The following is a 15,638-nucleotide window of genomic DNA, read 5'->3' on the forward strand; positions in this document are numbered from 1 at the left end:
GAGTGCAATTAAGAGTTTTGGGGTTTGGTTTTTATAAGATTGCAATTTTCGCCAGTCCTGATGTGTGTGTCCAGTTTGGTGAGTTTTGAAGCATTTTAAGGGGGTCAAAATACAGCTCAAAGAGGCAAAAATGACATTTTTTGGGGAAACTTTTGTTTTGAAGTGGTTTTTGCCAACTTCCTGTTGATTTTTGCTGAAAAAAGGGAATGTATGAAATATAAGTCTAAGTCAGACCTACATAAAAGATGTTGTTTCATGTCCCTACGACATTCCTAATGGAAGTTACAAGTAGTTTTGTCTGTGTTTTTCCCAGGGGGCGCTAGAGTGCAATTTTCAGATTTGGGGTTTGTTTTTTTATTAGATGGCAATTTTCGCCAGTCCTGATGTGTGTCTAAAATTTGGTGAGTTTTGAAGCATGTTAAGGGGGTCAAATTACAACTCAAAGAGGCAAAAATTACATTTTTTAGGAAACTTTTGTTTTGAAGGGGTTTCTGCCAACTTTCTGTTGATTTTTGCTGAAGGCCGTCAGTTTGTGAAATGTAGGTCTAAGTGAGACCTACATAGAGGTTTTTGTTTCATGTCTGTACGACATTCCTAACGGAAGTTCCAAGCAGTTTTGTCTGTGTTTTTTCCTAGGGGGCGCTAGAGCACAATTTTGATTTTTGGGGGTTGTTTTTTTTATTAGATGGGAAGGTTCGCCATACCGAGTGTGTGTAAAATTTGGTGAGTTTTGAAGCATGTTAAAGGCCTACTGAAATTAGATTTTCTTATTTAAACGGGGATAGCAGGTCCATTCTATGTGTCATACTTGATCATTTCGCGATATTGCCATATTTTTGCTGAAAGGATTTAGTAGAGAACATCGACAATAAAGTTTGCAACTTTTGGTCGCTGATAAAAAAGCCTTGCCTGTACCGGAAGTACCAGACGATGTGCGCGTGACGTCACTGGTTGTAGGGCTCCTCACATCTGAACATTGTTTACAATCATGGCCACCAGCAGCAAGAGCGATTCGGACCGAGAAAGCGACGATTTCCCCATTAATTTGAGTGAAGATGAAATATTTGTGGATGAGGAAAGTAAAAGTGAAGCACTAGGAAAAAAAAGAAAAAAAGGCTAGGGCAGTGAGAGCGATTCAGATGTTATTAAACACATTTACTAGGATAATTCTGGAAAATCCCTTACCTGCTTATTGTGTTAATTGTGTTTTACTGAGATTATAAAATCATACCTGAAAGTCGGAGGGGTGTGGTGACCGCCAGTGTCTCTGATGGAAGCCAAAAAAAGTCATAGGTGCCTCTTTGACAGCTGCAGGAGGACGCAAACTCCGCTCATGTCTCCGGTAAAAGTCGACTTATTACCACAATTTTCTCAACGTTACCTGCAGGTTGACATGTGGTAGAGAAATGTGCGCTCGACCGCTCTGTTCCATATTAAAGGGGAACATTATGACAATTTCAAAATTGTTAAAAACAATAAAACTCAGTTCCCAGTGGCTTGTTTTATGTTTCGAAGTTTTTTTCAAAATTTTACACCTCCCGGAATATCCCTAAAAAATGCTTTAAAGTGCTTGATTTTCGCTATTTGCGATGCGACTGTCCATTTCCCTGTGACGTCATACAGGGCTGCCAATACAAACAACATGGCGGTTACCACAGCAAGATATAGCGACATTAGCTCGGATTCAGACTCGGATTTCAGCGGCTTAAGCGATTCAACAGATTACGCATGCATTGAAACAGCTGGTCGGAGTATGGAGGCAGATAGTGAAAACGAAATTGAAGAAGAAACTGAAGCTATTGAGCGAATAGCTATTGACGCTATTCGGCCATAGCATGGGTGTACCTAATGAAGTGGCCCATAGCATGGCTGCCTTATTAGCATCGCCGGTAAAATGTGCGGACCAAACGATCAGGACTTCTCATAGTCATCATTGTCACCGACGTCCCACTGGGTCATAATTGTCACCAATGTCCCACTGGGTGTGAGTTTTCCTTGCCCTTATATGGGCCTACCGAGGATGTCGTGGTGGTTTGTGCAGCCCTTTGAGACACTAGTGATTTAGGGCTATATAAGTAAACATTGATTGATTGATTGATCTTGTGACACTGGAGCAACTTAAATCCGTCGATTGGTAAGTGTTTGTTCCGCATTAAATGTGGGTATCTAGTTTCAAATGTACATACAGCTAGCGTAAATAGCATGTTAGCATTTATTAGCGTAGCATGTTAGCATGGATTAGCTGGCAGTCATGCTGCGACCAAATATGTCTGATTAGCACATAAGTCAACAACATCAACAAAACTCACCTTTGTGATTTCGTTGACTTAATGGTTGCAAATGCATCTGCAGGTTATCCATACATCTCTGTGCCATGTCTGTCTTAGCATCGCCGGTCAAATATGCAGACACTCTGGTACATTCAATGGGGGTCTGGTGGCAGATTTCTTGCCAGTGGTGCAACTTGAATCCCTCCCTGTTAGTGTTGTTACACCCTCCGACAACACACCGACGAGGCATGATGTCTCCAAGGATCCAAAAAATAGTCGAAAAAACGGAAAATAACAGAGCTGAGACCCGGTGTTTGTAATGTGTTGAAAATAAAAATGGCGGGTGTATTACCTCGGTGACGTCACGTTCTGACGTCATCGCTACGAGACGGATAAATAGAAAGGCGTTTAATTCGCCAAAATTCACCCATTTAGAGTTCGGAAATCGGTTTAAAAAAATACATGGTCTTTTTTCTGCAACATCAAGGTATATATTGGTGCTTACATACGTTTGGTGATAATGTTCCCCTATAAAGCTTCACAACAAACAAAGAAACACCGGATGTGTTTTTGGTTGCTAAAGGCAGCTGCAATCCACCGCTTTCCACCAACAGCATTCTTCTTTGACGTCTCCATTATTAATTGAACAAATTGCAAAAGATCCAGCAACAAAGATGTCCAAAATACTGTGTAATTATGCGATTAAAACAGACAACTTTCAACCGTGTGTGTGGTGCTGGGATTAAATGTCCGCTCCAAAACCAATAATGTCACAAGCGAAGTTTTCAACATGATACCTCACGGGAAATTTAAAATTCCAATTTAGTAAACTAAAAAGGTTAGATTGGCATGTGTTGCAATCACCAAAAGTGATTCCCGGGCGTGGCCACCGCTGCTGCTCACTGCTCCCCTCACCTCCCAGGGGGTGATCAAGGGTGATGGGTCAGATGCAGAGAGTAATTTCACCACACCTAGTGTGTGTGTGACCATCATTGGTACTTTAACTCACTGTATCAGTCTTCATTGCATGTTAAAGGCCTACTGAAATGAGATGTTCTTATTTAAACGGGGATAGCAGGTCCATTCTATGTGTCATACTTGATCATTTCGCCATATTGCCATATTTTTGCTGAAAGGATTTAGTAGAGAACATCGACAATAAAGTTCACAACTTTTGGTCGCTAATAAAAAAGCCTTGCCTGTACCGGAAGTAGCAGACGATGTGCGCGTGACGTCACGGGTTGTGGAGCTCCTCACATCTGAACATTGTTTACAATCATGGCCACCAGCAGCAAGAGCGAGTCGGACCGAGAAAGCGACAATTTCCCCATTAATTTGAGCGAGGATGAAAGATTTGTGGATGAGGAAAGTGAGAGTGAAGGACTAGAAAAAAAGACTATACAGTGGGAGCGATGCAGATGTTATTTGACAAATTTTTCGAGGATAACTCTGGAAAATCCCTTATCTGCTTATTGTGTTACTAGTGTTTTAGTGAGATTTTATGGTCGTACCTGTACAACCTGAAGGTCGGCCCCGCACCTTTTTTCAGCACCAGTCGACGGCTGGTGGCGATGCGCATCTCTGCCCTCCGCAAGAGACCCTCTTCGAAACACGAACTTTCGAAACGATCGCTGCATATTACACTGTACTTTGAGTGTGTGGTCCAATCCAACCCTGTTCGCTTGACATCTTTGTTCCATAGTATCAATCAATCAATCAATGTTTACTAATATAGCCCTAAATCACTAGTGTCTCAAAGGGCTGCACAAACCACTACGACATCCTCGGTAGGCCCACATAAGGGCAAGGAAAACTCACACCCAGTGGGACGTCGGTGGCAATGATGACTATGAGAACCTTGGAGAGGAGGAAAGCAATGGATGTCGAGCGGGTCCAACATGATTCAATCCATAAAGGATCCAACACAGTCGCGAGAGTCCAGTCCAAAGCGGATCCAACACAGAAGCGAGAGTCCCGTTCAGGAAACCATCCCAAGCGGAGGCGGATCAGCAGCGCAGAGATGTCCCCAGCCGATACACAGGCAAGCAGTAAAGCTTCACCGTCATCTTTCGGAAATGTAAACAATGAAACACCGGCTGCGTTTGTGTTGCTAAAGGCGGCCGCGATACACCGCTTCCCACCTACAGCTTTCTTCTTTGACGTCTCCATTATTCATTGAAGAAATTGCAAAAGATTCAGCAACACAGATGTCCAGAATACTGTGTAATTATGCGATGAAAAGACAGAACTTATAGCTGGGATCGGTGCTGGAACAAAATGTCCTCTGCAATGCGTGACGTCACTCGCTCGTGTCATCATACCGCGACATTTTAGCATGATACTTCCGCGCGAAATATAAAATTGCAATTTAGTAAATTAAAAAGGCTGTATTGGCATGTGTTGCAATGTTAATATTTCATCATTGATATATAAACTATCAGACTGCGTGGTCGCTAGTAGTGGCTTTCAGTAGGTCTTTAAGGGGGTCAAATTACAGCGCGGAGGTGCGGAACAATAATAAGAAAGAATCCATCCATCATCTTCCGCTTATCCGAGGTCGGGTCGCGGGGGCAACAGCCTAAGCAGGGAAACCCAGACTTCCCTCTCCCCAGCCACTTCGTCTAGCTCTTCCCGGGGGATCCCGAGGCGTTCCCAGGCCAGCCGGGAGACATAGTCTTCCCAACGTGTCCTGGGTCTTCCCCGTGGCCTCCTACCGGTTGGACGTGCCCTAAACACCTCCCTAGCGAGGCGTTCGGGTGGCATCCTGACCAGATGCCCGAACCACCTCATCTGGCTCCTCTCGATGTGAAGGAGCAGCGGCTTTACTTTGAGTTCCTCCCGGATGGCAGAGCTTCTCACCCTATCTCTAAGGGAGAGCCCCGCCACACGGCGGAGGAAACTCATTTCGGCCGCTTGTACCCGTGATCTTATCCTTTCGGTCATGACCCAGAGCTCATGACCATAGGTGAGGATGGGAACGTAAATCGACCGGTAAATTGAGAGCTTTGCCTTCCGGCTCAGCTCCTTCTTCACCACAACGGATCGGTACAACGTCCGCATTACTGAAGACGCCGCACCGATCCGCCTGTCGATCTCACGATCCACTCTTCCCTCACTCGTGAACAAGAGTCCTAGGTACTTGAACTCCTCCACTTGGGGCAGGGTCTCCTCCCCAACCCGGAGATGGCATTCCACCCTTTTTCCGGGCGAGAACCATGGACTCGGACTTGGAGGTGCTGATTCTCATTCCGGTCGCTTCACACTCGGCTGCGAACCGATCCAGCGAGAGCTGAAGATCCCGGTCAGATGAAGCCATCTGGACCACATCATCTGCAAAAAGCAGAGACCTAATCCTGCGGTTACCAAACCGGAACCCCTCAACGCCTTGACTGCGCCTAGAAATTCTGTCCACAAAAGTTATGAACAGAATCGGTGACAAAGGACAGCCTTGGCGGAGTCCAACCCTCACTGGAAATGTGTTCGACTTACTCCCGGCAATGTGGACCAAGCTCTGGCACTGATCGTACAGGGAACGGACCGCCACAATAAGACAGTCCGATACCCCATACTCTCTGAGCACTCCCCACAGGACTTCCCGAGGGACACGGTCGAATGCCTTCTCCAAGTCCACAAAGCACATGTAGACTGGTTGGGCAAACTCCCATACACCCTCAAGAACATTTTTGGGGGAAACTTTTGTTTTGAAGGCGTTTTTGCCAACTTCCTGTTGATTTTTGCTGAAAAAAGGGAATGTATGAAATCTAGGTCTAAGTCAGACCTACATAAAAGATTTTGTTTCATGTCTCTACGACATTCTTAATGGAAGTTACAAGTAGTTTTGTCTGTGTTTTTCAGTAAGAAAAAATAAAACCTTAGAAATACAATAGGATCCTCTGTCCCAAAGGGACATTCGGTCCCTAATTAGTCATTACTTATCGTGTCAAGCAATGTCAGCCCAGATTTACCTGGATGCAGTCATCAAAAGATCCACATCTGGCTCTCGAGCCCTAGTTTCCTTACACCTGCTTTACAATAAATAAGTTGTAGGATTGTGTGGCAACAAGGCATGAAGCCACCACAGTTCCCCTTTGAGGCCTGACAAAAAGCAGAAATGTGCAGCATAGGTTGAAATGTTGTTGGTCAACCCTCAGAAAATGGGGCAAGCGTTCTCATTTCAACACATCATCCCCTCATAGTTATTTACAGTTTGCCTCTGTTGGGAAGCATCACACTTTTACAATCAAACAGAAAGCAAATTAATCATTGACGTGACACGGTGAGCTTCAACTACGTATCGAAGTTAATGTTCGTTGTTCCGCATTTAAGATATCGGAGTTAATGGTTCATTGTTCCGCATTCATGATACGCACTGCTTATGTTCCCCTTTCCCGTCAACATAATAAGGAAGCCGATACGCTAAGATTGTCGCAGATTACTGGCTCTTAAATCACAAACCTGTAAGAAAGTAAGTCACTTCGCTTACTGCACGGGTGTCCGAAGTGCAAAATTGATAGAATTGCAAAAATAAATAAAAAACATTTAAAAAAAAAAAAGGGGAATGAGGTGAAATCTAATGAGAAAAAGTGGCAATGTTGACACAAAGCTGCCATGCAGGGTGTTTTTTTGTTTTGTTCCATCCATCCATCCATTTTCTACCGCTTATTCCCTTTTTTGGGGTCGCGGGGGGCGCTGGCGCTTATCTCAGCTACAATCGGGCGGAAGGTGGGGTACACTCTGGACAAGTCGCCACCTCATCGCAGGGCCAACACAGATAGACAGACAACATTCACACTCACATTCACACACTAGGGCCAATTTAGTGTTGCCAATCAACCTATCCCCAGGTGCATGTCTTTGGAAGTGGGAGGAAGCCGGAGTACCCGGAGGGAACCCACGCAGTCACGAGGAGAACATGCAAACTCCACACAGAAAGATCCCGAGCCTGGATTTGAACCCAGGACTGCAGGACCTTCGTATTGTGAGGCAGACGCACTAACCCCTCTCCCACCGTGAAGTTGTTTGGTTCCTTTTGTCTTTATTTACTTTTTTTTCCCATTGCTCGAAAAAAAAAGGGGGAAAAAATCTATGTTATAACAAATTATTACTTAAATTATCACTTTAAAATGTTTTATGTGGAAAAAATATTGCATATGGGCTTCACGGTGGCAGAGGGGTTAGTGCGTCTGCCTCACAATACGAAGTTCCTGCAGTCCTGGGTTCAAATCCAGGCTCGGGATCTTTCTGTGTGGAGTTTGCATGTTCTCCCCGTGAGTGCGTGGGTTCCCTCCGGGTACTCCGGCTTCCTCCCACTTCCAAAGACATGCACCTGGGGATAGGTTGATTGGCAACACTAAATTGGCCCTAGTGTGTGAATGTGAGTGTGAATGTTGTCTGTCTATCTGTGTTGACCCTGCGATGAGGTGGGGACTTGTCCAGGGTGTACCCCGCCTTCCGCCCGATTGTAGCTGAGATAGGCGCCAGCGCCCCCCTCGACCCCGAAAGGGAATAAGCGGTAGGAAATGGATGGATGGATGGAAATATTGCATATGTTGTGAGGTTGCCATATAAAAACATCAAAGTATTGACCAAAGAGCATAAAATAAACAAAATAATAGTTCCAACTTAAAATCGACGGATATATCAGAAGTTGATCTTGAAATTTAAGTGTTAAAAGTAAAAAAAAAAAAAACTAATAAAAATGCATCACTTTATGAGTGGGGAACCTTTCGGATCTCAAATATATTTAGTAGGATTTTATTGAACTTTTCACTGTGATTACTCAAAAATATTAAATAATTAAAACCAAAGGTGTCCTGCATTATTGATCTTTGAGGGCTTTAATTGCTAAATAAAGGAAGTCTCCTAAAGGAATCAATAAAGTACTATGTATCTATCTAAATACTGCATATTTCAGTTTTACTATAAAAAAAACAAGTTGTCTTTGACAGAAAAGGCATAAAACCTTATTTGTTTTACTTTATATCAACCTCAAGTTGATATAAAGATTTACTGTAAGCATTAAATACAAAATAATAATTTGACTTATTTTTAACATTTTAGTGACTGAGACCCTCTATGCTCCCAGGAGCCCTAAGGATTAGAGATGCGCGGATATGCAATTATATCATCCGCAACCGCATCACTAAAGTCGTCATACACCCGCCGTTCACCCGAACCAACATTTCATCAGAATCGTACCCGCCCGCCCGCAGAAATACATCAGAGGTCGGCCACCTTTACCACTCACAGAGCTGTTTAAACCCGTTTCACAGAGTAAAGAAGACAATGGGAGCCGCTAACGTGCGCATGTCCAAAAGCGTTCATCCTGATGACAAGAATGTGGGTGTGCTGTGAAGCCATTGCCTTTGACACCTTCAACAACATGTACAAACCGCTTGTTAGTCCAGGAACACATTGTGTGCAGCTTCCGCAATCACACGTACAAGATTGAAAGGCATACTGGGTGACACAGAGTACACTGATGGTTGTGATATAAACAACTTCAACTCTTACTAATATGCGCCACGCTGTGAAGCCACACCCAACAAGATTGACAAACACATTTCGGGAGAACATCTTCACAGTAACACAACATAAACGCAACACAAGAAATACCCAGAATCCTTTGTATCCATGACACATCCTGAATATATTTTACACCCCCGCGCTCCAATACCGCCCACCTTACCAACGCACGGGGGGGTTGCTCCTAGCGGTGTATAAAATAGTCAGGAAGTGTCATGAGTACAAAGGATTCTGGGTATTTGTTGTGTTGCGTTTATGTTGTGTTACTGGGAGGATGTTCTCCCGAAATTTGTTTGTCATTCCTGTTTGGTGTGGCTTCATATTGTTTATATCACAAACATGCCGGCAGTCAATCTAGAGAATATTAGCGTCTCCTAATGTCTTATTCGCTTTGTGACACGGGTCCTAAATGGCTCTTTGAATGGTAAAGGATACCGATCCCAGAACCATGTATATCAAATATTTCCGGATGGTTCAACCGCCACCCGCCCGAATTTAATTAAAATCTATTTTTTCGTCATGTCACCCGCCCGACCCGCGGTTTATCCGGGGATGAGACCGCAAACCGCGCATCTCTAATAAGGATTTTTTTAAAAAATCCATATATTTTGTTATGGTTTGAATATGAAAAATATCAAAATGGCCCCCGCATGCTTAAATTTTTCCGTGTGCGGCCCTCTGTGGAAAAAGTTTGGACACCCCTGGTTTACAGGAAAACTGGAGTGTAAGTACTAGCGTCATCCACCAGGGGGCAGCGAAGGATTCAGGGTTAGAACAGCAAATCGAATCAGTGTTTGGCCATACTTGCCAACCCTCCTGATTTTCCTGGGAGACTCCCGATTTTCAGCGCACCAACCGAAAATCTCCCAGGGCAACCATTCTCCCGAATTTCCACCCGGACAACAATATTGGGGGCGTGCCTTAAAGGCATGAATTGAGTCACAAACCCCGTTTCCATATGAGTTGGGAAATTGTGTTAGATGTAAATATAAACAGAATACAAGGATTTGCAAATCATTTTCAACCCATATTCAGTTGAATATGCTACAAAGACAACATATTTGATGTTCAAACTCATAAACATTTTTTTTTTGGCAAATAATCATTAACTTTAGAATTTGATGCCGGCAACACGTGACAAAGAAGTTGGGAAAGGTAGCAATAAATACTGATGAAGTTGAGGAATGCTCATCAAACACTTATTTGGAACATCCCACAGGTGTGCAGGCTAATTGAGAACAGGTGGGTGCCATGATTGGGTATAAAAACAGCTTCCAAAAAAATGCTAAGTAATTCACAAACAAGGATGGGGCGAGGGTCACCACTTTGTAAGCAAATTGTCAAACAGTTTTAGAACAACATTTCTCAACGAGCTGTTGCAAGGAATTTAGGGATTTTACCATCTACGGTCCGTAAAATCATCAAAAGGTTCAGAGAATCTGGAGAAATCACTGCACGTAAGCGATGATATTACGGACCTTTGATCCCTCAGGCGGTACTGCATCAAAAACTGGCATCGGTGTGTAAAGGATATCACCACATTGGCTCAGGAACACTTCATAAAACTACTGTCAGTAACTATAGTTGGTCGCTACATCTGTAAGTGCAAGTTAAAACTCTACTATGCAAAGCGAAAGCCATTTATCAACAACACCCAGGAACGCCGCCGGCTTCCCTGGGCCCGAGCTCATCTAAGATGGACTGATGCAAGGTGGAAAAGTGTTCCGTGGTCTGACGAGTCCACATTTCAAATTATATTTGGAAATTGTGGACGTTGTGTCCTCCGAACAAAGAGGAAAATAACCATCCGGATTGTTATAGGCGCAAAGTTCAAAAGCCAGCATCTGTGATGGTATGGGGGTGCATTAGTGCCCAAGGCATGGGTAACTTACACATCTGTGAAGGCACCATTAATGCTGAATGGTCCATTCAGGTTTTGGAACAACATATGTTGTCATCCAAGCAATGTTATCATGGACGCCCCTGCTTATTTTAGCAAGACAATGCCAAGCCACGTGTTACAACAGCGTGGCTTTGTAGTAAAAGAGTGCGGGTACTTTCCTGGCACGCCGGCAGTCCAGACATGTGTCCCATGGAAAATGTGTGGGGCATTATGAAGCGTAAAATACGACAGTGGAGACCCCGGACTGTTGAACGACTTAAACTGTACATCAAGCAAGAATGGTAAAGAATTCCACTTTCAAAGATTCAACATTTAGTTTCCTGAGTTCCCAAACGTTTATTGAGTGTTGTTAAAAGAAAAGGTGATGTAACACAGTGGTGAACATGCCCTTTCCCAACTACTTTGTCACGTGTTGCAGCCATGAAATTCTAAGTTAATTATTATTTGCAAAAAAAATAAAGTTTATGAGTTTGAACATCAAATATCTTGTCTTTGTAGCATATTCAACTGAATATGGGTTGAAAAATATTTGCAAATCATTGTATTCTGTTTATATTTACATCTAACACAATTTCCCAACTCATATGGAAACGGGGTTTGTAAATGGGCCCCGACTTATGCGATGAGGTGGCAACTTGTCCAGTGTGTACCTTGAGCCCAATTGTAGCTCCAGCACCCCCCGCAATCCCGAAGGGAATAAGCGGTAGTAAATGGATGGCTGGATGGACCCCAACTTAAACAAGTTTAAAAACTTATTCGGGTGTTACCATTTAGTGATCAATTGTACAGAATATGTACTGTACTGTGCAATCTACTAATAAAAGTCTCAAACAATCACTGTCTTTAGCCTGTTCTACAACCTGTCGTCTCATCCGCATTTTCCTGCATACAGACAGCGTCCCGGTCCAGTTACATAATATATGCAGCTTTTACACACACACACAAGTGAATGCAAAGCATACTTGGTCAGCAGCCATACAGGTCACACTGAGGGTGGCCGTACAAACAACTTTAACACTGTTACAAATATGCGCCACACTGTCAACCCACACCAAACAAGAACGACAAACACATTTCGGGAGAATATCTGCACCGTAACACAACCGAACAAATACCCAGAACCCCTTACAGCACTAACTCTTCCAGGACGCTACAATATACACCCCCACCCGGACTGTAAGACAACATAAACACAACAGAACAAATACCCAGAACCCCTTGCAGCACGAACTCTAACGAGACTTTACAATATACACCCCCGTCCGGACTGCAACACAACATAAACACAACAGAACAAATACCCAGATCCTCTTGCAGAAGTAACTTTTCCAGTACGCTACAATATACACCCTCATTCGGACTGTAACACAACATAAACACAACATAACAAATACCCAAAATCCCTTGCAGCACTAACTCTTCCGGGACGCTACAATATACATCCCCATCTGGACTGCAACACAACAGAACATATACCCAGGACCCCTTGCGGCACTAACTCTTCCGTGACGCTACAATATACTCCCCCATCCGGACTGCAACACAACATAAACACAACAGAACAAATACCCAAGACCCCTTGCGGCACTAACGCTTCCAAGACGCTACAATATACTCCTCCATTCGGACTGTAACACAACATAAACACAACAGAACAAATACCCAGAACCCCTTGCAGCACAAAGTCTTCTGAGACATTATAATATACACCCCCATCCGGACTGTAACACAACATAAACACAACAGAACAAATATCCAGATCCTCTTGCAGCACTAACTGTTCCAGTACGGTACAATATACACCCTCATTCGGACTGTAACACAACATAAACACAACAGAACAAATACCCAGAACCCCTTGCAGCACTAACTCTTCCGGGACGCTACAATATTCGCCCCCATCCAGACTGTAACACAACATAAACACAACGGAACAAATACCCAGACCCCCTTGCAGCACTAACTCTTCCGGGACGCTACAATATTCGCCCCCATCCAGACTGTAACACAACAGAACAAATACCCAGACCCCCTTGCAGCCCTAACTCTTCCGGGACGCTACAATATACACCCCCATCCGGACTGCAACACAATACAAACACAACAGAACAAATACCCCAAGAGCCCTTGCGGCACTAACTCTTCCGGGACACTACAATATACTCCCCCATCCGGACTGTAACACAACACAACAAATACCCAGATCCCCTTGCAGCCCTAACTCTTCCGGAACGCTACACTATACCCCCCCATCTGCACTGTAACACAACATAACAAATACCCAGAATCCCTTGTTGCAGCCCTAACTCTTCCTGGACGCTACAATATACACCCTGATCCAAACTGTAACACAACATAAACACAACAGAACAAATAGCCAGAGTCCCTTGCAGCACTAACTCTTCCGGGACGCTACATTATACACCAACTTAATTTGTGATACAATACTTTTGAGTACTTTTCCAAGCCTTATGCGTCATGTTTTTGTCTTTTTTTTTTTCCAACCTAGTCTCCTGCCGTGGAGTAAACATTCCAATTTTACGCAACCTTGGTTCCTTCTCAGCGATTACAAACAAGATCAGCTTCATTTTTATCTTAATGCGCAGTGATTTAATCGCCAGCCAACCTTATTCAAGAATGTAGAAAGGCCTGTGAGGCAATAATGTGCGTCACTGTCATAGACACACAGACGAAGATGACACACACCAATTATGTGAAATTGCAAAATTGGTTGTGTTGGTAATTGCTGCTCTAGTGGAGACACGTGTGCCCTCTGCAGGTTGGATGATAGATTGCATAACCTTAGTGCAGAGCTCAGCAAATTAAGGCCCGAGGCATTAATTTGCTGGGCATTCCCCCCAAAATATTTTTATATGCCATCCACTCTTCTTCCGCTTATCCAAGGTCAGGTCGCGGGGGCAGCAGCCTAAGCAGGGAAGCCCTGTCAGGCTTGCCTCTGACAGTTTGACTATGTTTAAGTTTTTTCCTCTGCATTTGGCTTTGTTTCCTCTGTGTGTGTAGTGTTTCCTGTCAGCGCTCTTATTGTGTCACTGATTGTTATTTATTACTTCGGTACTCCTGTCTTGCTCTGTATATTGTACAGTATTTGTATTTTGTGCTTCTATAGTGTTTGTATATTGTACAGAATTGCTTATTATTTTTATTGGATAGTAGTCTGCTTATTTCAATTGTTAGTTTTTCCTTTATTACCTCTTGTGTTTTTTATTTCAATCAATCATCAATCAATGTTTACTTATATAGCCCTAAATCACTAGTGTCTCAAAGGGCTGCACAAACCACTACGACATCCTCGGTAGGCCCACATAAGGGCAAGGAAAACTCACACCCAGTGGGACATCGGTGACAATGATGACTATGAGAACCTTGGAGAGGAGGAAAGCAATGGATGTCGAGCGGGTCTAACATGATACTGTGAAAGTTCAATCCCCAATGGATCCAACACAGTCGCGAGAGTCCAGTCCTAAGCGGATCCAACACAGCAGCGAGAGTCCCGTTCACAGCGGAGCCAGCAGGAAACCATCCCAAGCGGAGGCGGATCAGCAGCGCAGAGATGTCCCCAGCCGATACACAGGCAAGCAGTACATGGCCACCGGATCGGATCGGACCGGACCCCCTCCACAAGGGATATTTGTTCCCACTACCGCACCTTAAGTTGGAGTCTTTAATCTCGTTATATGCAAATATAATGACAATAAAGTTCATTCTATTCTATTCTATTGTTGGTTTCCTGTCTTTCTCCCTGAATGCTGTGTTCCCCCTGAGATGCGGCTGATTGGCACCTGGCCACACCTGGTGTCAATCAGCCCGCTCCTATTTAAACCTGTCTTCCCATCCAGTCACTGCTGGATTATTGTCGTTGCTACCTGTCATGTCGTGGAATGTCGATGTCACTTCTTGTCGCTATTGTCGTATCTTTGCAGCGTAGCGGTGAGCTATATTTCGTTAGCTATTTGTAGCTTACTGGCTTTTGTTCCCTGCTTCCAGTTATTTTTGTTCTTAGCCAAGACTTGTTATCCACCTTGTGTACGCTTTGTGTTTGTACCCGTTTGTTTGGTTTTGTTTTAGTGTGTCATTTCAAATCATGTTTTCTCACTCCATGCCTGCCTCCATTTCTGCATCTTGGGGTTCGTCACAAACAAACTTTGACAAGTTTCCCTCTCCCTAGCCACTTCGTCCAGCTCTTCCCGGGGGATCCCGAGGCGTTCCCAGGCCAGCCGGGAGACATAGTCTTCCCAACGTGTCCTGGGTCTTCCTCCTACCAGTTGGACGTGCCCGAAACACCTGCCTAGGGAGGCGTTCGGGTGGCATCCTGACCAGATGCCCGAACCACCTTCCGGCTCAGCTCCTTCTTCACCACAACGGATCGATACAGCGTCCGCATTACTGAAGACGCCGCACCGATCCGCCTGTCGATCTCACCATCCACTCTTCCCTCACTTCTGAACAAGACTCCGAGGTACTTGAACTCCTCCACTTGGGGCAAGATCTCCTCCCTTTTTCCGGGCGAGAACCATGGACTCGGACTTGGATTTTTTTATATGTTTAAAGGCCTACTGAAATGAGATTTTCTTATTTAAACGGGGATAGCAGGTCCATTCTATGTGTCATACTTGATCATTTCGCGATATTGCCATATTTTTGCTGAAAGGATTTAGTAGAGAACATAGACGATAAAGTTCGCAACTTTTGGTCGCTAATAAAAAAGCCTTGCCTGTACCGGAAGTCGCAGACGATGACATCACATGTTGATGGCTCCTCACATATTCACATTGTTTTTAATGGGAGCCTCCAACAAAAAGTGCTATTCGGACCGAGAAAACGACAATTTCCCCATTAATTTGAGCGAGGATGAAAGATTTGTGTTTGAGGATATTGATAGTGAAGGACTAGGAAAAAAAAAAAAAAAAAAGGCGATTGCA

The sequence above is a fragment of the Nerophis ophidion genome, linkage group LG17 (assembly GCF_033978795.1).
Source record: "Nerophis ophidion isolate RoL-2023_Sa linkage group LG17, RoL_Noph_v1.0, whole genome shotgun sequence".
Taxonomy (NCBI): Eukaryota; Metazoa; Chordata; class Actinopteri; order Syngnathiformes; family Syngnathidae; genus Nerophis; species Nerophis ophidion.